The sequence below is a fragment of the Stegodyphus dumicola genome, chromosome 9, assembly GCF_044657685.1.
Source record: "Stegodyphus dumicola isolate Sdum_Otavi_A_Nest chromosome 9, ASM4465768v1".
Classification (NCBI taxonomy): domain Eukaryota; kingdom Metazoa; phylum Arthropoda; class Arachnida; order Araneae; family Eresidae; genus Stegodyphus; species Stegodyphus dumicola.
In genome coordinates this window covers 4974137-4997172 of record NC_140776.1, presented here as the reverse complement: position 1 = coordinate 4997172, position 23036 = coordinate 4974137, and the positions used below count along the sequence as shown (strand labels likewise).

The 23036-nt window shown below is 32.1% G+C and overlaps 1 protein-coding gene across 1 annotated transcript in view; it reads left to right on the top strand.

The window, feature by feature from the left end:
• Nucleotides 1–23036, top strand: part of LOC118184662 (glutamate receptor ionotropic, NMDA 2B-like) — a 620775-nt gene that overhangs the window by 166853 nt on the left and 430886 nt on the right. The gene's annotated exons all lie outside the window — the stretch shown is intronic.

Here is a 23036-nt window from a genome sequence, read left to right as displayed (position 1 = left end):
CGGTTTTTGTATGCATGATGATTAACGTTTTAAAAGTAACCGTAGTTTTCATTTCCGTGAAAAATGCAGTTCATGCTAAATTCTTTTCCAAAATACCAAACCTAAGTGAATTAATTAACTCTTTTCGTTAATGACTTCTATTATATCCTCCAATTCACACGCTTCGATTATTTTTAACAAAGCCGTTTAAACCACTTTTAAAGAAGAATGAATTTAGTATTTTCAATAAAACCATTTATATTTTTGTTCGATTTTGTTCCGTTCCTTTTTATTCTCGAACACTTTCTAAAAGATTTCGCTGATGATTCTAAAGTGTTTTATCTTATATCATGATGCCCTAGCTTGCCTTGTTTAATAGCTTGACTGAACCGATTAGATGTAATCGCTCGAGTCGCTACAGGATGTTATTCAGCACGACTTTCAAGGAAGTTGAAGTGTAAAGCGGAACATTGTACTTATCTTTTGCGTGATGTTGGTAACTACTTAATGGTGTACACCACGAGGCTATTTTAAGATTCTGTAACATCACCTTCTCTCCATTACTGTTATTTGGTTTATTATATTAAGACAATGAAATTAACTTGTTTGTTAGAGTTGGGCCTGTACGGCGTCCCAATGCTTACAAATTATACGCTAATTTTCATTAAACCATGTCTCTAATTAAATGTATGAACATTCGTATTACAAGCCCTGGAATTTAACAGACACACCTTGTACTTTTCAGGACTTAGAGAATTTATTAATAACAATGGGAATTGTACTTATAAATTCAGAATCATTATTTGATTTCTGTCTCTGACGTTTTATATGGAGTTTACAAATTTTAAAATTATAATGGGATAATTATGAACGCTTAGGTAGATTTTGATAGATGGCAAACATTAAATAAAGTAGTTTACAGCATTCTGAGAATGATAAGAAACTAAATATCGTTGAAGAGATAAAAGCAAGTAAAAATGTAAAGATTATTATGATAATTATAATTATCCTTTTAATTTCATCCTATATTTTCGGAACGACGGAGACATAATTGTAGCATTTAGACGACATTAAACTTTTCATTTGTATTCTAAATTATAAAACTAAATTGCTTGCATTGCTCGTAAGTGTTAAATAAAATGATTCATTCAAAGAATCAAATAAATGCGTACTTCTTAATAATTTACCGTAAACTTTAATTAAGTAATTAACGTTTAGGCTATCAGCACATTTAATAAACGATATTTTAGAAAGATGTATATCACGTACTTCCAGTGTAGATACGTAATTCAAACTTCGGCGTAGACACATAATTCAATCTTCGGCGTAGACACATAATTCTAATAATATAATCCCCCAGTGTCTTACATAATTCTAACACTTCTAAATACACAATACATTGGATTAAAATGATGCAGTAATATATATATATAGATAATGTTGTATGATCTTAAATTCATTTAGTGCGATCTTGTTTTAGTGTTTCCGTGGGCTTCTGTTGGCGGGATTTTAATTGAATCCCACTGTAGTCTTTCAAACACTTCTCTCCAAAGCGCAGCTCCAATGCAGTGGACACTGGAAGGATATCCAATGCACTGGAAGGATATCCGCTGCGTCTGCTCTCAAAGAAGCGGCGAGATGACAGGCTTTAGCTTGGGAATCCTATCCATTCGCATCCGCAAATATAGAAAATTGTGCCTTGTACACTGGACAGAAGGTCCTTCCATCATATGTCGGTAGCTTCCAATAGGGATGAGCAGGCATGTGTAGAAATTTAAAACCATCCGTATTTGCTCCCTGCCGTCGCTACGAATTTCTTTATATTATCAACTCCTTTGCCGACCGCAGAAACCCTGTAATCAATGTGTTGTTCTACGTCAGAAACTATCTCTGTATTTGTTCTTTCACAGAAGAAACTCTTTCTTCTATTGCTTGTTTACGAAGAAACCTTTTCTTCAATGTGGCCAACTTCATTTTCAACTGCTTCAATTCTGCCTTCCATAACATCGAATTTGTTTTCTATTACGCAGGAAATTTCTCTTTTCATTTCCTCTTGGTCTGCTTCAATCTTCTTGAACGGCTTACATCTCTACTTTAACGGAATCTTTGCCCATTTTCGTCATATTTTTAACGGATTTCATTTCTGCTTTAACAGAATCTTTCATGTCTTCTTTAATTGATGCTTGGCCTTTTTCCATCTTTTATTGGAATGCAGCAAAACCAGTGATGAGCTACCTCAATTGTTCTTCCATCGCTCTAGTTATTGGCAATCAACCCCCCCCCTATTGACACTCAAAAGTGTTGCGTGCGTACGGGTTCATTAAAAATTGAATGCATAAGTGCGATGAAAAATAAATAATTTTTTTATCACAACAAATAAAACAAAACTGCTTAAATTTCCGGTACTACTTTGGTAGACGGTTGCTCGGGTTTTTGGCGATTTACGTTGGCGCAATTGTTGGCACGATTTTTACAATCGTCAGCCATCTTGAAAAACGCTGTTTTTACGCATAGTAAAGTATTCGAAATTAAAAAAAAGAAAATAATAAATATTGTGAAAGTAATGGATTAATTTTTCGTTGAAAATGTCGTTTTTTAAGATGGCAGACAAGTGTTAATAAATACATTTACTATTAGTATAAAATACTAAAGTAAGGTTATTATTACTTTCATACAGCAAAAAGGACAATAAAAACACCGCTATAAAAACATTGTGCCAACGTTTAATTAGATTAAAATATTACTGAAATTGAATATCGAATTGAAAACCATCTTACCAACATTTAAAAGAATTAGAATATTATTAAATTCAAATAGTTTAAAATACGCTATATAGAATATAATTTACATTAAAACATATGTGACAATAATTATCTCAGCAATTTTTTAAAATAGTGCATTAATTTTTTTAACAAAAATTGAAGTATACAATTATAAAACAAAAGAAAAATATGTACTTACATTTTTTTGAGTCATTTAACATGTCGTTTATTGATAAGTACCACAAAAAAAAACGGATTCATAATTTAGATATCAATGAAAAAAATTTGAAAAATGTAATATCAAGGGCAAGAATAAAAAAAATTTAAAAAAAAAATATATAAATAGATAAAGCAATTTAGAGCCAACTTAATGGATCATGAAAATTAAAAATAACAAAAAAAAAAAAAAAAAAAAAAAAAAACCTCTAATAATAGGTATTGTTTTTAAGATTACGAAGATCCTTTAACCGCCCCTCCCTGAAGTACAAAGGACAATTTTTTGATTCCAATACCAATAATTCTTGGTACTTACCAATAACAACATTCATCTTTGAAGGAATTCGAAGATATGAATTAAATTTTAAAATGGCGCGGTAATGCACAAATTTTCAGTAACCAATCAGGGACCTGATTACAGTTCGTTAATGCACAAATATTCTATAACCAATCAGACAGCTGATTACATCACGCCTAGAATTAAAAGTACTTAAATAATCATACATAATAAAATCATTTAAAAAAATGCAAAATTAAATTGTATTTTAATATTTAACAGCCATAAATAATGTTTAAACATTAGATTAAATTTATAGATATTAAAACTAATTACTTTTAAAATTACGTGACGTCATTGATTACATGACGTCATTGACGTGGCTTCAAAGAACCTTTAAATAAAATAATTTAAATAGTACCTAATATTAAATTGTCAAACATGGCGTCGTTTGCAGATGATAAACCTCGAATTGTTTCACTGCAGCCAGCAGACACTGGAATTGTGTACTCTTAATAAATTGATGCATGCAACTAACAATAAAGTATTAATACATAATTTTCACTTTTTTCCTCTTGCGCAATATTATCTGTATCTGCCGCTAAAGAATATCCGTCTGGAAAATTTCAAAGACTTTCTTCTCATGAATTAATGGTAATTGCTTTTCCGTTTTTTGCTATTTTGGCTTATAAAACTATTCAGAGGAACGCTTTATTTCCACAAGATAGGAGAAAACTGTAATGATCAAATACACCAAGTCGCTTAATTATTCATCAAATTTCCATAAACGCATTTTCTTAAAAGCTTCAAATTTTATCTTAGTATATAAAACGCAAAAGGTTCTTTTAAATAATTAAGATTAAAGACCGATTTAAGTTTGCAGATTATATGAGGACTTATCTAAAGTTCATTACGAAGGCAAAAGAGGACGTGAATAGGAAAAATTCATTTTTTTTATTACAAACTTTTAACCTTTTCCGCGAAAATGAGTCTTCTAAACAAATAGTCATAATAATCATGATAACGCTAATAACGCGTTATAGCGGAAGTATTTTCCTCAGTTATTTTCTTGAATTTTAGGGAATTTTCTGGGATTTCGCGAACATTAAATTTTCTGTCAATGCATAGTTTATATGTGCGAATTTACTTTTATTTTTTTTAATTTAATTAAAATCCCTCCGAATCTACATAAGATTAATGTTGTCTTGCAGTAACGTTTATGAGAAAATTGGTGTCAAGGATTCGTATCATTTTTTAATAGAATTTTGAAAATTAAATTTTTACCCTTAGGTTATGCTAGATTTTTTGCGAATAATAGAAGACCGCTTTCTAAAATCATTATCTCCTAAAACTCTGCCAATATTACAAGATAAAAAGGTTTATAAGGTATTTCTCCTGCCTTATTAGCAACCCTTCGTAGTGTAGTGGTCAACACGCTCGGTGCGTATTCGAGAGAACCGTGTAATGCTCACAAAATGCTTCGATGACTAACACTTTTTGTCTAATTTGCAAATATGCCACGTTTAGAGGAAACGCCATGTATTCAAGCAGATTTAATGACCCATTATTAGACATTAAATTATCTAATTATGTATTTTTGGAAAGGTTAGTAATTATAAAACCATTATTATAATAATTATTATCATTTAATTAATATTACATTCACGTTTAGTTACAATGTTTTGGAATGACTAAATTTGCTTTTAACTTAGTTATTTATTGAACTTAATTTTTTTACAAATATGTATCTAGATAGTCTCCGTGCATTTTAACAGAAAATCTGAAATAAAGGCTTTAGTTACATTACCAGAATTTCATTGGTTAAAAATGAATAATATAATATTCGTTTATTTACCTTCTATTGCTATATAGCTATAAAATTTATTTCTTTAATGAATTTGAATGTAAATAAATTACAATACATAGTAAGGTATGAAATAAATTAAAAAGAAATTACCAGGCAATTGTGGTAGTATAGAAATTAACACATGTATAAAATGAACAAATCGAAGATGTCAGTTTGCTATAGTAAAAGTACCTTCAACATGGAATATAATCGCCTCTAGAAGCAATACAGCACATTCAGCGATGTGTGGAAGCGAAAGCCACCGCTTTTGCAAAGCAGTTGCAAGCGCGGCAAGGGTCTAAGGGGGCGGATTGAGAGCAACTAGACGTATGCCTAAAGCATCCCAAACGTGCTCGATAGGATTCAAGACCCCGGATCGAGCTGGCCACTCCGTGCGCATAATTGTTTCCTGTTGAAGATATACGTTTCCTGTTAAAGATATACCATATAGGATGCGAGCCCTGTGTGGTCTTGCATTGTCGTTCTGTGACAGGAAAGCATCACCTATTGCCCCGGCATATGGGCGCACATAAGCATCAAGGATGTCATCTCTATAAACATGAGCATCCACGGTTCCCCTTGGAAAAACATGGAGGTCTGTGCGTCCACCCAAAGAGATGAAACCCCAAACACAGACACTGCCTCTTCCGTATGCATCTTTTTCATGGATGTTTGGCGGATGATAATGGGTTCTCTCCATATCAAATAACGCCTATTATCGCTTTATAGACTAAATCTGTACTCATCCGTAAAGAGAATAGCCCTCCATTGCTCAGGCGTCCAGTGGACATGTTGTTTTGTCCACTGCAAACGGTCCCTCATATGGCGTGACTTAAGCGGGACGCAAATGGTTGTTCGCCTCGCATGCATACTACTTTCGTGAAGCCTTCTACGCATAGTTGACGCTAACACCAACCTCCTGGTGGCTCCAGCAAGGAAGGATCTAAGAAGAGTCGGAGTAGCGGTTCTATTCCTGAGTGCACATAATGTCAGATATCGGTCATCGGCGCTCGTCGTAGCAGTTGGCCGTCCTTGGCTGAACCTCCTAGGTACCGAATCTGTGATTTGAAATAGCCTACAAAGACTAGGAACCACAGAAGGACTCACATTTAGCCATCTGGCCACTTCTGTTTGACTTTGTCCTGCCTCTAGTCTCCCAATGGCTCTTTATCGTAGTTCTGCAGGCAAATGATGCCTGGAGGTCTTTGTTACGAATTGGCTATCTCAGATTTCTGATGTAACTATCATAGTGAAATATGCGGGCTTGCTCTCAAACATGGACTTTTTATGTTCCTTGCAGATGCCACTAATTTGCATATTGCAGTTTTACTCAGCTACTCTTACTTGGCAACATATTCAAATTTTACACGGTTTGTTTATTTTTGAGGGAGTTATCGCTATTTCTGTGACTTTTCCTTAATTTATGTTAACCAGTGTTTATTCGTTTCGATTGATTTCATTGCTTGGTTGGAATATTGTTGCAATTAACTGCTTTCAAGGAAAAAAATTCTAAAAAAAGGAAGTTACGATTTTTATTACACAAGGATTACTGTCAGAAAAAGACATACTGCAAGAATGCTTATTAACTCAAAGTTGGGCTTGAAGCAAATTTTAATGAATATATAAGTAATGTTATGGCATTACATTAATAGTAATGTGCATATTTATTACTGCACGTAATAGTACGTTAATATTAAAATGTATATTAACGTTTTCAAATTGTATTATACTTAACATGGAAATTTAATGTGCTTGTTCATAAAATTGTTATATGTAATTTTACAGTCTGGCTTTAACGTTTCTGTTTTTATTGTATTTCGTGTGAGTTAGGTAAGCATTAGCCCAAGAGTTACTCTCAAAATGCTTAACATTGTTGCAGGAATTTTTAATAACAAAATTGGTACATGTTTGTACTTGTGTGAAACAAACATATTATAAAAGTCCTAGAGAAGCATGATCTTCATATGACCCTCCAAGCCAAAAAAGAAAAAAAAATGAAGTTGCAAGCTTTTCTGCCTTAAGAGTTAGTTATTTTAGGTTATATGAATAAGGTAGATAGGGTACACGATGGTTATCTGCCTAGGGAGCATTGCCTTCTTGGAGGACTGTCTGAGGGTCACTGATTCGTATTCACATTACAAGTGGTGAAATCCTATTAAACCTAACCCTGCAGCCTACCCATTTGCCTTTTTTCGAACTGGGCTGAACTAACAGTATTCAGCGATCTTATCCACTCATCCACTGAGGGAGCGAATTAACCGTGTGAAGCAGAGGATTGTACGTACGTTTCTATAAATATAGGTTTTCTATAAACATTTTGGCTAATTTTTGCCATGCAGTTTGTTATTTTTTGGTACTGTTTTTTATTTTTTATTTTTTGGTGAGTGTTAAATTAACAGATTTATCGTGTTATTTATTACGTGTGTGGGAAAGTACCTGAAATTTGCATCTGAAAATGCATTAGGAAAAAATATATAATAATGATGAATGATTGCATTTTTCATCAATTTTATGATTATGATTATTGTTACTCAAATCTCGGTTTATATCTAAATATATATGTACATGATAAATTCATTATTAGAAAGAGAACACAAGGTGATATTCAAAGTGAGTTCATATTTCACATATGCATTAAAATCTTCAAGATCCTGCACTCGTAAGTTATTCCTTGTTAGAGAGAAAAATTATCATACTTATGCAGTTTTCTTGATAAGGCGACATTTTTTTCTAACTTTTAGCGATATATCAAGAACAGTATTTTAAGCTTTAGCATAAAAGTTATCTATTCATCCATAGTTATGAAAGACCTCATAAATATATTCCTTAAAAAACTTTCTTTGCACGTGTCGAGAGACAGGAAGCTTTTTAATTGGGTGGGAGTGAAAAGCTATGGAGTGTAGCTCTTTTATATGAGATGGAATATTTTAGAAAAGAGAGAGAGCGTTTTCATTTTACTCTGTGACTTACAAAGTATACGTGACCAGCTTTTTTAATTTATTTTTTCCAGAAACTTTTGGGTTTTTCAACTATTCTCGTGTTTTAGGACATCTTTGATTTTCAACATTGGATAGAATGAATCGCCATTTTTCTTTTAAAGAATAGGATACGATTAATAGAATTAAACTTTAGTCCTGTATTTTTATAGAGAATCGGTACAGCTGTAAAAGAAAATTTCTTTTCATTTTAAAAAGTTGGATGTTTTACTTTTTGCTTTCCTTTCTTTCTTTTTTTTCGAATCATTGCAACACGAATAAAAACCGTGAAAATATATTCAAAACTTCCTAAAGATCGATTATTTAATTTTGGCATTAAGTGTTTGTATAAAAGGCATCATGCCAAATAATTAAAAAATATTAATATTATAAAGGCTCCCATCCATAATCAATCCAATGAAAAGAGCATATTCTATGTAATTCAATAAAATATCTTCCAACAAACTGCAGTTCAATATAAGCTTTACGTTTCATTTTACACAGGTTATGATTGTTGGTTAGCAAGCATTAAAAGAGAGCGTTTTCACTATTGCAAGAATATGGTTACGAAAGATCCAGCCGCGGTAGGATAGCTTCCCGGCAAAGCGGGTTTAGGGTTCCCAGAAAATGGCAAGGAAAAGTAGGGTTTTCAGATTTGGCGCAGAATCGCTCATTTGACGACATAATTGGCGATATGCCATAGATGGAGCGAGACCTTTCTACAACGAATTCTTACCGGTTTGTCCCAGAATGTTCTCAAAAGCTGTATAAACCCTACTCGTATGCGAAGTAGCAGGGTATCGTGAGTTTATCGTCAGTGTATTTGGGAGAGTATCCAGTAATAGTTTCTTAAGCTCCAAGAGCTTTCGACTGAGTCGGGAGCATTACTTTAGTGCTTCGCCGTGAAGTTCTCTTCACCGTTATAGCCTGATAACCAGAAGACTGTATTGCTGATTGTTTCAGCGTGTTTATCGCAGTTTTTCGACGATTGTAAACGTGTCTTTGGAACTCTCCTGTGAAATACTGGCGAATAAATTATGTTTGGATTCTTCGTCAAGTGTTGCCATCAATCACTCCAAATCCTCGAACCCGTAGAATGCAACAATTTAACAATGTCCAAAGAGTCAACAGTTTCAGTGATAACAGTCCGCTTAACAGTGCATGGGACTAATAGCTGTTCTTTAAATCTGTAAGCTCGAAACTGATTAAGCAGATTCGATTCCAGGATTTTAAAATAGTATGATTTTTGACGCCTTTTTCGAAAACAAAATGCGTTATAGCTATGAAAGATGTCTGATAACATGATAGTTTGTCTTGCAGAATATTATTAAAACATTTAATTCCATTAAATCATTTACTAGAACCAGATTTATTCGATTTATTAGAAAGCAAGCTTGAAAATGCATAAAACTTTTGTATTAAGAATAAAAAAACACCCTAAGCTAACAGAAAACCACCTTGAATTTCCTTTCAACGTACTATTGATTTTCCTATATTATCATGAATAATTTATTGACACAGATTAGTTTAGGAATAAATATAATCAATAAATTAATTGACTGCGGGAGACTCAAATAACTAATTTAAATACTTATTTGAGTATAGACTAACTTAAATAAATTAATTCATTCATTTTTTGTATAAGGGAGACATTATTTCGAAGTCATGATGCACACAGCTTGATGTTAAAATGTCTTTCAGAACTAATTATACCAATTAAAATGTTGAGTCCTATACACATTTCAGACTTTTGGCGATTTCTAGGTTAGTGTTTGTGATATTATAAAAGTACCAAATTCTGTTTAAAAATGCTTTATTAGTAGTGTTTATGTAAATATGAAAAACCATTATAGTGTGTAATGTGAAAAACCATATTTCAATAGCTCATATTTTTACGTTTATAAGAAATTCATCACTATAATTTAAAAATTAAAAATGCGGAAGTATTTTTGTGGGTGTCCGCCGATAACATCGCGGACGAAAACATCGCGGAGAAAACAACGCAAGGTAAAAACGTTGTGCTACAAAACATCGTGGGAGAAAACATCGCAAAGAGAAAACACCGCAGTTCTAAAACACCGTGGTACAAAACATCGACGTCGAAAATAAAGTGGTTCAAAAACTTCGCAGTTTAAAAACATCGTCGTCGAAAATATCGTGGTAAAAAATAAAGTATCTACAAATCATCGCATGACGATAACATCGCAGACATGCTTTTTTTCAGGTTTTAATAATTGTAAACGGATAATCCCATAATGATTTGTGAGCGCAAGATGTAAAGAAGGATAATTTTTACTTCCACATGTTTTTATTAACTAATAAATTTTTGCTGAAAAAGTAAGAAGGAAACTTAAGCATAGAAAATTAAATGCAACTTATAGATTATACCTCTTTTGTGAAAAATTACCAGTACAAACTTTATAAAAATGACTTATTAATGGCCTTTGTTAGTTAACTATGTCGGTTTAAAATTAAATGCTATAAGTTGCATTAAATTTCTAAGTGTAAGTTTCCTTCTTATTTTCTCCGCAAAAATTTATCAGTTAATAAAAAATATGAAAGTTATACTTCTTTCCATCTTGCGCTCACAAATCATTATGGGAATATCCATGTACAGTATCACAAATCATTATGAGAATATCCATGTACAGTCTCACAAATCATTATGGGAATATCCATGTATAGTTATTAAAGCCTGAAAAAAGCATGTCTGCGATGTTATCGTCATGAGATGATTTGTAGATACTTTATTTTTTACCACGATACTTTCGACGACGATGTTTTTAAACTCCGAAGTTTTTGAACCGCTTTATTTTCGACGACGATGTTTTAGAACTGCGATGTTTTCTCCCACAATGTTTTCTAGCACAACATTTTCGCCTTGTGTTGTTTTCTCCGCGACGTTTTCGTCCGCGATGTTTTTGCCGCGATGTTTTCGGATGTAACCTTTTTGTGAAACGTCCGCCAGTTATAAAGATGAAAAAACATGGTTACATAATTTCGCATAGCATGATATAAGCAATGGAAGTCAGTTTTGACAATATATGTGAGGACATGCATAAAACGTTCAAGAGAAATACGAAAAATTATTCGTTGCCAGTTAAAATCTTCAATAAATATGCTTTAATATTTTTAGAATTTCCGAGAATAATGTACTTCTAACACATCATTGGATGGAATTTCATGTACTGTATTTAATATTAGATAAATTATAAGGATAGTTATCATGTTCTTCACATTTAAACCATAAAATTCAATTCAAAAGTAATGTCACAAAGTATATAAAAGAGCATGTCTTTAGAATTTCCGATACCCATCTTGCACGCTGGAGATAAAAATGCGTTTTTTTTTCCCCTGTGCAATTTTCCCATTGCTCGCTTTAAAATCTTTGATTTTCTTAATCAAAAGATCATAACTGCTTTACAGAATATGAAATAGATCATAAAAACAAATTCTATATTCTAAATTTCGGCTTCCAGATGCCCATATTCGGATGGAGACGTAAGTTTCTTCATTATTGAATTTCCTTAAATATAAACAAGGCTCTAATATTTGGTGGCAAAAATTTAAAAGGTCATTCGTCGTTCATAGTGAATCAACGTAATGGGCCAAAACGAAATTAATTGCCCTTCTGGGATAACGACCTTTGGGCTAATAAAAAATCATTTTATGCTTAAATAACGTCAGAAAACCCAAAATCATAATTTTCAAAATTGTTTCTAAGAAATTAATATGGATTCATTATAGAAATATAAGAAACGTTAATCAATTAAAACACCAAAATCTACTTAATATATTCCACCGTAATTAAATTTTATGAAGTTTTGAGAAAAGCACTGAAAACGAATTCAATTGCATATTTTATCCAAATACATATCTCATTCAGCCAAAACTGTGTGTGATAATGTATTTTAGCTTACTTTATTTTAAGTTACAGAATACAAGAGCTGTGACAGTTAAGTGAATTCGACAATAGTTTTGAACGCAGCTAGATTTACAGCATGTCAAGCTTTCATTTGACAAGATTTTAATTAGTTCAGATCTGAAAGGAAGTTGACTTTGTTGGTAAATGCAGTACACGCATTCTTCCTGATTTAAAATCCCGGAATTTGTATATAAGTGGTCAGATACATTTGCTGAGACTAGCATAAAACTGACTACGAAGACAGATATGAATTGATGAGCTATTCCGTTTACATGCGTTGGTCTTTCCACGAGAATCGCTTTTGGTAATTTTCCGAAATTTTAAAAAGGATAAATAAAAAAGGTACTTCCAATGAGCAGTTGACCTAAATTGAAACTTTTTCTCAAGTTGGTTTAATGACTTTAATGATGGAATAATAGCACAATATATATATATATATATATATATATATAGTAATATAACGTGAAATCAGTAATATATATATATAGAGAGAGAGAGAGAGACTATTGAATTATTGTTCTTATTGAAATATTCATTTAACAACTAATATTTAAATTAAGTGATTAATTATTAAAGTAGTTAACTGATTTTAATCATGCAGTTAATTATGTGTTAACTGAATTATATTAATATAGTTAACTAAGCAAAATATATTCACTTAAGATTGAAACTAAAGTAATATTTAACTAAAAATTGATCCTAACTTGAAATCTTCTATGATTTCAAAGAGAAGGGTACTGATCTGTCATCACAAAAAAGAAAGATTGCACTGAAGAAAAGCAAAGAAAATGATCCTAATTTCGATTTGAAAACTAATTCAGGTCGCCACTAATTATGTGTACCTTAACTAATCATATAACCGAAGAGTTTTATGAACTTCAATAATTATAAAATTTAACAACTAGAAAACCGAAACCTACATGCTTAAAATACTGAAACTCCTGTTCCCGTACGTTTCCTCCCCTCCCGTTCATTAACGCAGGTGAGAAAAATTTCAAATGGCATCCTTTGTACTTCCTAAGAAAGAAGCTTCCATTAGGCTTTAAGACAAGCTGTCTGAAATAAACTGATATGATGCATTTGGGAAAACTGCACCTGCTACCGCATACCTTAGAAGAAAAGAAGAAAATGGCATCGGAGTCTCAGTTGTTTCGGGCGGTTGTGATCATTTGAATGAACGGCGTTTTGGCTTTTAAAAGGTTACATAACTTTCTCATAATTATTTACAAATTTTTTATTACTATGCTATTAAGTTTGTAAACTTTATTATGTTGTTTCATAAAATTATTTCTCAAAAGAAATTCAAAATAAGTTTCCTAAGTGACACGTCTTCTTAATGGTAAGTGTTTTAACACAATTAATCATAGCATTTTAAAAATTTAGAATTACAATTTAATAAATGATATTATTACTTTCGATGATACATTTTAGAGCTCAAATATTCAATCAAGTCATCACAATTGATTTCTTTATGCCTCTAGACTTTATAAACGGTCTTTGAAAATTGTTGGAGCTGGAGAACCCAGATTAAAAATAGGTATATTTATCATCAACCATGATATATTTATCATGAATTTGCTATAGTTAACTAAATTTGTAAACAATAAAAGTGCATCAAAGTAGGAACTGAAACGAAATAGTTAATTAAATAGTTAATTAAACCTGTGACTTTATTTGATTAAAGTATAGTACTCTTAAGTAAAGCAAGTTAATCTGGCACTTTTTTAAGTATCTGATAAATTTAATACTAGTCTTTTTATATATAAATTTAAAGTAATCGATTAATTTATGATTATTTAATTGGATTGCAATAATAAAGGTATAATATCCTAGTACGAGGTAATCTGTCATTTTTAGATGTAGCTCCAACAACATGTCTATTGAAATCATGAGATAAATGTTTCAAGATGACCAGCGCAAATAATCAATATCGTAATATGCTAGCAAGAGAAGCCCACGATAGTGATTTCGGCAATTACATCCAATTTCTGCGTAGTTTCAGACAATTTGCAATATAAACTGATTTATCAAAAAAAGTTTCAACTTATCTAGTGTAACTATAAAAAATAAACGTTAGTTTATCACAATTCCGTGTTTATAAAACGCGAAAAATACGATTTCGCTTAACGCTGCTGGTGGTATGCAGGAAATATTTAGATTCCGAATACGATTGTAACTGTGATAAACCGTTATTTAATCAATGCGTCTTCTACGAGAACTTAGAAAATATAAGTACCATACCATATTACGTATCGTAAATGCATTCATGGAATATCGTAAAGTAAAACAAAATGAATGAAGCATGTCTTTTACGTAGGAAATTCTTTATTAACTTTATAATATATTCATAAAAGTTATAAAAAAGAGAGCACTGAAGGCAATTAAATTTAGCTTTTCATTTGCAGCTGATTCCGCCCATTAGTGCTTGACTGGAAAAGAGGAATTAAACTACTATAAACATTATTTAAAACTTAGTTGTTCATTTTCTTGCTCACCTTTTGGTACATATTCACATTATGGGCCTCTATAATTATGCAAAATTTTAAGCTAAATCTGTTTCAGCATTAAAGTTTGAGTCTATATTTTCTCTAACAATATCTCAGTTTTCTTTTTCATTTTGTTACCAAAAACTCCAATTTTCTGGTAAATAATTTCTACCTGTCAGCTACATTTTTTATTCTCTCGGCAAAAACGCCGACTGGGAAATAATGTTTAATATTTGAGCTGCAAGGTGAATAAATTTCATCTCTTCATCATCCTGGAGCATGACTTAGATAAAACACAAAGAACAATCTATTTAACGTCATCGTGAAAGGCATGGATAAACTTTGTTAAACTAATTTAATAAACCTCTGTAACTTTTGATTTTTCCGATCCGAGAAAAATATTATTTTATATTTTTTGAGGAAGAAGGGAGGTCAAATTCGCGTTTTCTAATTCAGGTGGTCTGGCTCAAAAATATTTTATCTTATGAATACGTTGAGAGATCCAAGATTCATTTAATTTTGAGCGAGTGGAAGCTAAAAGGCTAAACCGAGTACTGAAGTTCATGACATTATGACATGAGCTTTTAATATTTTGTTGGCTGTATAGGACAAGAGTAATTTTGCACAAAGGATAGCAAGTAATGATTATTGCATAAACTAACAGTAGCAGAACCATTTTATAATTACGTTTTTATAAATAAAAAGTAGGGCCATTTTATAAATTCCATACAAATTATATGCTTCATTTATTTTGTTTTTAATATTTTACAAATATAGAGAATATTTTCCCTGAAAATTTCTTCGTATGCGGAACTTTTTCAGCAGACAAAAATTTGTGAATTTGAACTGATACCGCAGTGTTAAACATTTCTTTCACAGTGTGATTTAACTGCAGCCTGAATAAGCTCAAGCTGCAGTTCCTGAGATAAATTTTCAATATCAGTAATAATGGTATAAAAGAGAAAACTGAATTGAGGCTCAACTTTCTCGAAGGCCTCAAATCTTCTTGTGATCCCGTCCTCCAAAACTGTATATGACCCCTGATCTTAGGAAAAAACTTGCAGGCACTTTCTATTTTCTTAACAAAGTGAGATGACAAAACTTGCCTACACCTGCTCGCCTCGCCAATAGATCGTTTTGTTTTGAATGACGTTGCTTCCACATTTCATGCATAGACAACCCCTTTGCCTGCCATGTCACATTCTGTTCATTTAGTTTCTCAGATACATCAGGTGCAAACCTCATCTCATATCTCTACTGCTCATATCCTGTTTTTTAACAAAATGAGATATCTCCTTGAGATATGTCCAGAAATAAGATTTCATTTTGAGTTCCCAAATCTTTTTCTCACTTTTTCCGGGATCAATTACGTTACACTGTTGTAGTAAATTACGTCTTCATACTCTGCCTCCACATCCTCAAGAAGATTTTGCACTGTTGGTATTGGAGAGCCCTTGTTTTAATTGTTTTGAAGCATGTGGTACTAAGAATAGCACCTACCACATGCTTAAGTTCAGTGCAACTTTACTGCAATGAAACGACAAGATCTCACTGTCTGTGTTTTGTGTTGCAACTTAGTTTTAAAAAGTTTAATCATACCTACATTTTTTCACTGAAAGGTCTGGCCGATATGTTACAATGTTTGGCATTTTGTTCCAGCACAAGCCACGTTTCTCCACAAAATTCCCAACACACTCAAGCAAGTCTGGGCAATTGCTTTATCTTACACAATTTTCATGCCAAGTAATTCATCTGTTCTGAAAAAATATTCATTAATTCCATGGTTAAAGATGAGTAATTGTGCAGTGTCCTAGTTATCTGTTCTGTCATCCGGTAACAAAGAAAAACTCAAAAAAGTCTTTGCTAGGAGTCTTAGCTGTTCTGTGACTTCGTTGCTAGCTGATTCAATGCGTCGCACTATAGTCCTTCTTGACAATGAAATGCTTTCAGATTTTCGTCTCACATCAGGACATGATACGAATGCACACTCAACCATGCACTGCTTAATAAACTCGCCATCCGAAAAAGGTTTATTGCGCTTAGTAAGGTTATAGACTGACCTGAAACTTGTTTCTGTAGAGTTATTTGAAGTGTTGATTACTTTTTAAATAATGTTCTTGCTCCTTCAGTCTTTTCACACACTCTGCAGCTTTTATTTTGCATTTTTCTTTCGAAAGACTGCAGCCAAATTTTCTACGTTTTGTTCCGTGGTGTCGTTTCAGATATTACTCTTTAAATACGGCTATCGTTTCATGACACAACAAACACACTGCTTTATTTCTTGTGCTACCAAAAAAATATTTGTTTATCCGTTCTTCATTAAACATGCGGCATTCATCACCGATTTTACTTTCTTAGAAGGTTTCATGGTTTAACTGATGTTGGAAATTTTATTGTTTCTAAAAAATCTATAAGGACAAAATTGGAATTAACCTGATCACTCGAAAAAGCATCATATCTACATTGCGCATGCGTACTGACGTAGCAGTCCTAGTGGAAATTGCCCACCAGCGGCCGAGCGGTAAAGTCGCTGAACACTGGTAGTTCGGTCCGAGGTTCGAATCCCGCGAACGGGCTGGCTGCATGGGTGTTTTCGTGGTTTTCCCCATGTGTAACGTGTATACGAGCCAGTTTCCCTTAGAAAGTCCTCCACGAAAGGCATCCCTCCTCTTAGGCAGATAGCCCTAGTGTGCTTTGCCATAATTAAATACACCACACCACACCTAGTGGAATTTTTTTATCCAACTGCGGACACTGGCTTATTGGACCACTCCTAATGGTTCAAGGCGGTTTTTTTCTGACAGTCTCAGTTGACCACAAAAATTCTCTTAGCGGGTAGCTATTCACCCGCCCTTGTATTAAAGGAATATCTCATAGCATTTTTCAAATAGTTTAATGTATATCAAAAAGAAAAGCATGATACACATACCTAAAAGATCAAGTTTGAATTTTTAATAAATTAAGAGGTACATTACGATTAATGGAAATGAAAATACTTTTTTTAATCTTCTAAAGAAATAATTTGTATTCATATGCATATATTTAGAGACTTCGTAACAACATAATAAATTCTTGAAAAATTTTAATTTCAGTCACATTATTAAATATTACCTGAGTACCTAAAAACGTATGACTCCTAACGTGTCCTATGGTTTTAAAAATTTATTTCAAAGGTTAATAAGGTTTCGAGAATATTTTTAAACTATTCATAGTTAATGTTATTTAAAAAGATTAATTGAACGAGAAAAAATTAATAACTTTTATATCAATGTTATTTATTTGCTCAATTTCTATTTGTGCATAAAATCAGCCTAAACAGGGAAGAAACGTTTAGTAATTTGGATTGTTATGTCAAAATATGAAACAAGTAATATAAGTATTAAGAGTAAATACCTTAACGGATTTTTAAGCAACATATAAAAAATATACTGTATTGCAAAACCGTTTTACGATCAAACAGAATTGAATTTAAGGCCATATTGCAAAGGCTAAATGGGATTGCTGCTCCATCCAAACCTCCAACAAGTTCGATAAATTTTATTTCTAAGTGCAATCTTTTTGTTGCAGGAACATTCGATGTTCTTTTTCTCCTAGGAAAAATAAAAGCAACCGGTTTTGTAATCATTCATTTCAGACATTCCCTTTATTTCCTCGAGAACATTACCTTGGAGAATGAAAAACAGATGATGGATATCTCCCATGAGAACAATGTTTGGTATGTACTTCGAAATTCCAAAAGAAGAACATCTTTTCTAAATTTTATTGGAAATTTTCAGTTTAATTTAGGTATACATTTTGATACTATATCAATTACTACACTTTCAGTAATTTCATAATAAGTAGCATTTCAAAACTTTAATATTTTGCATTATATCAAATATAATTTATACTAATTTTCAATTTAAATTGGTTAGATTCTACGAAAGCTAATTTAGGCACTGTTATAAAAATTATAAATTATTCACAAATTATTATTAAATTATAAATCAAGTATAATCTGGAACTGAATGCCAATATCCCCCATTTAAACCTTTTACAAATAAGTTCAAACGATTGAATAGAAATATATTTGAGTATTCTTCAAATTGTTCTCAGAATTTTAAGTTTCTCTTTCGAACTGTATTTTTATCTCTGAGCTCCTAGTTAAATACATAGATCAGATTATAACAGTTATCCTTTTTAATATAAAATAAGACTGCTTAGTTTGCTTGCGTGAGTATGTCTGTATTTTAAAATTTAAGTCTATATTTCTAAATTTGACTGTTTAAAAATTTAATCATTCATCAAGTCGAAAGATGACTTTATTACATAGACTTTAAATAGAATCAATTAACAGAAAACCACAATATTTTAATGGAAACTATGTGCTTTGAAGAACTATTTTACTTCCTTTCGAATTCCATAACTACGGACATTTGGGATCGATTTCTTTGACTGGAGCTAGGAAACACTTTTTTGCTGAGTAATACGTCTAATAAACGACACAAAGATAATTACAGAGGTAAGCACGGTTTAAATAAAATGGGCTAAATATGTCACTAAAGCAGTTTAAATTTAGATCAGATCCTTCAAAACGCCAATTCAGGAGCATTTGCCTCTCAACGGGTCTACAGTCTGTTATATTTAACCCTTCCATGGCTTCAAATTGGCATCCATAGGAATGTTTTCCTATCACGAAGTTAGCGGCCGTCTCCCTGGGGTAATTAGAAGTGTAGAAGTGCCCGACAGCAGGTGTGATAACATTTGCTTGACTTGTTCTAGCAATCTTGTTCTCATATACAAAGAATTTACTTAAACACTGATAGACTCGTGTTTAAATCTCGGCAAACGGTTAAATTATAATGCAAGGTAAAATGTTACGTTAAGTACAATGGTCATGACGTGTTAATTTGTGACGAATTTCAACTTTTCTAGCTACTTCTAAGTAAGAGCATATATGTAACCTCTCATGTTTACATTTTGTTCGGTATAACTAGGAAAAGATTGGGAGAAAGAGCAAAAGTGTTGGATAGAAAGGCATTTAGAGGCAAAAATATTTTATGTAATGTTGTACTGATTTAAGAATACAGAACGTTTCATGTTAATGTACGAATATTTGATACCCTTCACCACATTAAGAAAATAGATATGATGTAATGCATTATCAGCACTTCGTTTTTGTCCAGTTAAATCAACACTTTATCGAGCATTAAAATTGCAAAATATGAACCCAATCCATATGAAATGTGCATGATGCTTAGGTTAGGGAAAGACATATAACTAATAAAAAATTCAAAACATGGGTGCATACTCATTAAAAATAATTTCCAGAATTATTGGAAATACTGTTAGAGTTGTTAGCATACTATCATTCTTGTGTATGGATTCCTTGCATAAAGGATAAAGTAGGAGGCGTCTATACTGTCTGTGATGGTGATACTGAAACACATCCATGATAATGCTGTCGCTTGTTCCAAAGCAGTAATCCAAGCAAAAGTATCAGGTATCCAAAAACTCTCATGAAACAAAATTCAAAGTACAAATACATAGACAGACTCCATACCTGTGATTTATCAAATACTGAGCATAGATCAACAAGGAAATCAAGAAAATGTGTGTAACTGCGAAACGACGTAATACGTATGTATTGGTCTAAAGCATACATGGAAACAGAAGTAACGATATGTCCTGATAATCTTACAAAAGAAGTCGAATATGATATGGAGATCATATATTAGTTGAATTATTCCGAGCAACATAATTGAAATCGACAAAATATGGTTAAAATATGGCAAGTGATTCTGATTATTACTTACTCACTTTTCCACTTACACCAGAACTTCACATCAATGAACTAGCAACAGTCTCAAACTATCTAAAACACTTATCATACAACAAAATGTTTCTCATAAAAAATTACAAAAATTTATGATCTAGCTAGCAAAATTCAAGCTGATATATACCATAGCTGAAATTAAAATCCTCCATCGTCCAGCAGTAGGAAATTCTAGAAAACTCCAAACTTTCAAGCTCAGCATGCTTTTTGGCATAATGTAAGTTACTTTAGGTTTTCGCTACGAGCAAACAACTAGATGAATAAATATACTTTAGGGAAAACTTTATGTATGTTTTTAACACTGTTTCATATCATGATAACATAAATGATGTTTAACTGAATTTATTTAACAGAAAAGTGATCTTATAAAGCTGTAAGGGGGGAATTTCTTGTCAGAATAGATACTGTGAGCGGACAATATCTGATACTCTCTCAATGATTTTAAGTACCTTCTGTATTCACCATTTATATATTTATTCCCACATACTGCTTAGGTTATGCCTCATTGACGAACACGACAGGCATTGCAACCAATTGTCAATTTTTATGTGGAAGAATGTTGCCATGTGGCGACTGCAGATCATCTTCCCAATAATGAGATGTTCATGATAGATAAAATTCCGATATAAGGATGTAAATGCAGAGCTGGTGGCAAAGAGATGAGGCAGATTCATTGACATGAAGGATATAGATGTCACCTTCAAGTTAACTAACAAAGGGAAAGGTACATTTATGGGGATAGCTATTGTGAATCATGCCAGTCATCTCCCACTTTTTTTTTTTTTTTTTTTTACATTTCTGACACGTTTTTAAACTGTGGATGAAATTAATTTGAAACCAGCAAGAGCTTCAATAATGTATTATGCCATACCGGCAAAAATTTGTTCGAAAATGTCTAAGACACCTAGAATAACCTTTACTGATAAAGAGAGATGAAAAACCAACAAACTTTGACAAATGTCTTATTAAAAACACTTTATAGTCTTTATAAACCATTGTTTAAATGTAATTGTCAGTTAGGTAGCATTCTTTAATTTTATTAGCGATTTTATTCAGTTTAAAATTACAACATATGAATATAAAAATGTTTATGTATATTGAAATAAAGTGAGTTTTATTTTAGGTATAGAGCAAATTCCTTCAAAATGAGGCTGCACTTCGGAAAACGATTGTAAAAATCGCGCCAACAATTGCGCCAACGTAAATCGCCAAAAATCCGTGCAACCGTCTACCAAAGTAGCACCTTAAATTGGGTACTGAGGTTGAGCACATGCAATCTCAACTCCAATTTAGGGAGATCTTAGGATAAGTTTTTCTCACGAGAAAAGACGATGTTTCCATGAGACGATGGGATAAAATACTAAAATACTGTCGTGGCTTTAAATATAGTAGTTAGAAAGAAAAGCTCTTATGTGAATCCGCAAGAGTGAATGCCACGTTCTAAAAAAATAGGGAATTTATTGATTCATTGTAAGAAACAGATTTGAAAGCGTTATAGTGACATGGTATAGGTCGGCATTTGGCAGAAAGGTTAGATGTTGAACCTGTAATCTAAAGCTCTAGATTTACTCGAAAGAAACGAATATTCGGATATGAATATTTTGATTAAATTGCGAAGAAAAGTAGTTTCAAAGAATTTCTATAATTCACTCATTTTCAAGAAACGATTTATACAAATCATCATAGTGAATGTGTGCTAGAATTGTTTTTAAAAAATTATCTTGAAAGTTAAAAAGCCAGTTTATTAGGTGGAAAATTAAAAAACTTAAAACTTGCGTTAAAATGTAAATTCCAACTGAAAGTACGGTAAGCAAACAGCATACTGACAACAATGTTCAATATATAAAAGTGAAATTCACAGGATCTCAAATCCAAACGCGCCAAATCATCAGAGAAAGCTATTTTCTACTTTAAAGCTTTATAAAACTCCGTCTACATGAGTAGACATATTTCTCTACAAATCTCCCTCCCAGACTTGTCGCCTGATAGATAATATTTCGTCTTCACAGGGAGATTTTGTATCTAACTTGCTCCGAGCTAAAAATCAGAGCAGTGACAGTAGATGACATGATTTGTGCCCATTAGGAGACCTTCATCGGTTTCACGATGAACATAATAATTTTAAATATACCTTTATTTTCTAGAGCTTAACATTTAAAATCAGTTGTTATAATATTAATAACAATAATAAACAGGAGGTTAAGTAAAAGAAAGAAAGTAAGAGTGATTAAAAAAACCCAATAAAAATGCAAAATATAAAAAATAAATAAAAATTGTAAATTAAGAGAAAAGAATTAAATTGAAGAAGAGGGAAAGGAAAGATATTAATTTTGAATGCAATACATGTAGTCTATTATCACTTATTTACATGAAAGAAGAAAATAAATCGATTATTTCAAACATAGCATAAACTGTAACATACATAACATTGCTATTCAGATTTCAAATAAAAGATTATTTTAAGAACAGGAAAGAAATAAAATAATCACTTTATAAATAACGTAAAAATCTAATAATTATATTTATTAATATAAAATTATTAGGTAAAAAAAAATCTCAGATTTTAAATTACGACGAAAGGGGCGTTTTTTTAACGTTTTGTGTGTTACTTTTATTTATTAAATATCATGTTCTTGGCACTTAAACCATAAAATTCAGTTCAATAGCAATGTCGCAAAATAATTTTGAAATGAGCCTATCTTTAGAATTTCTGATACAGAGTTCCGCACCCGCTGGAGATAAAAAGGTCTCCCCC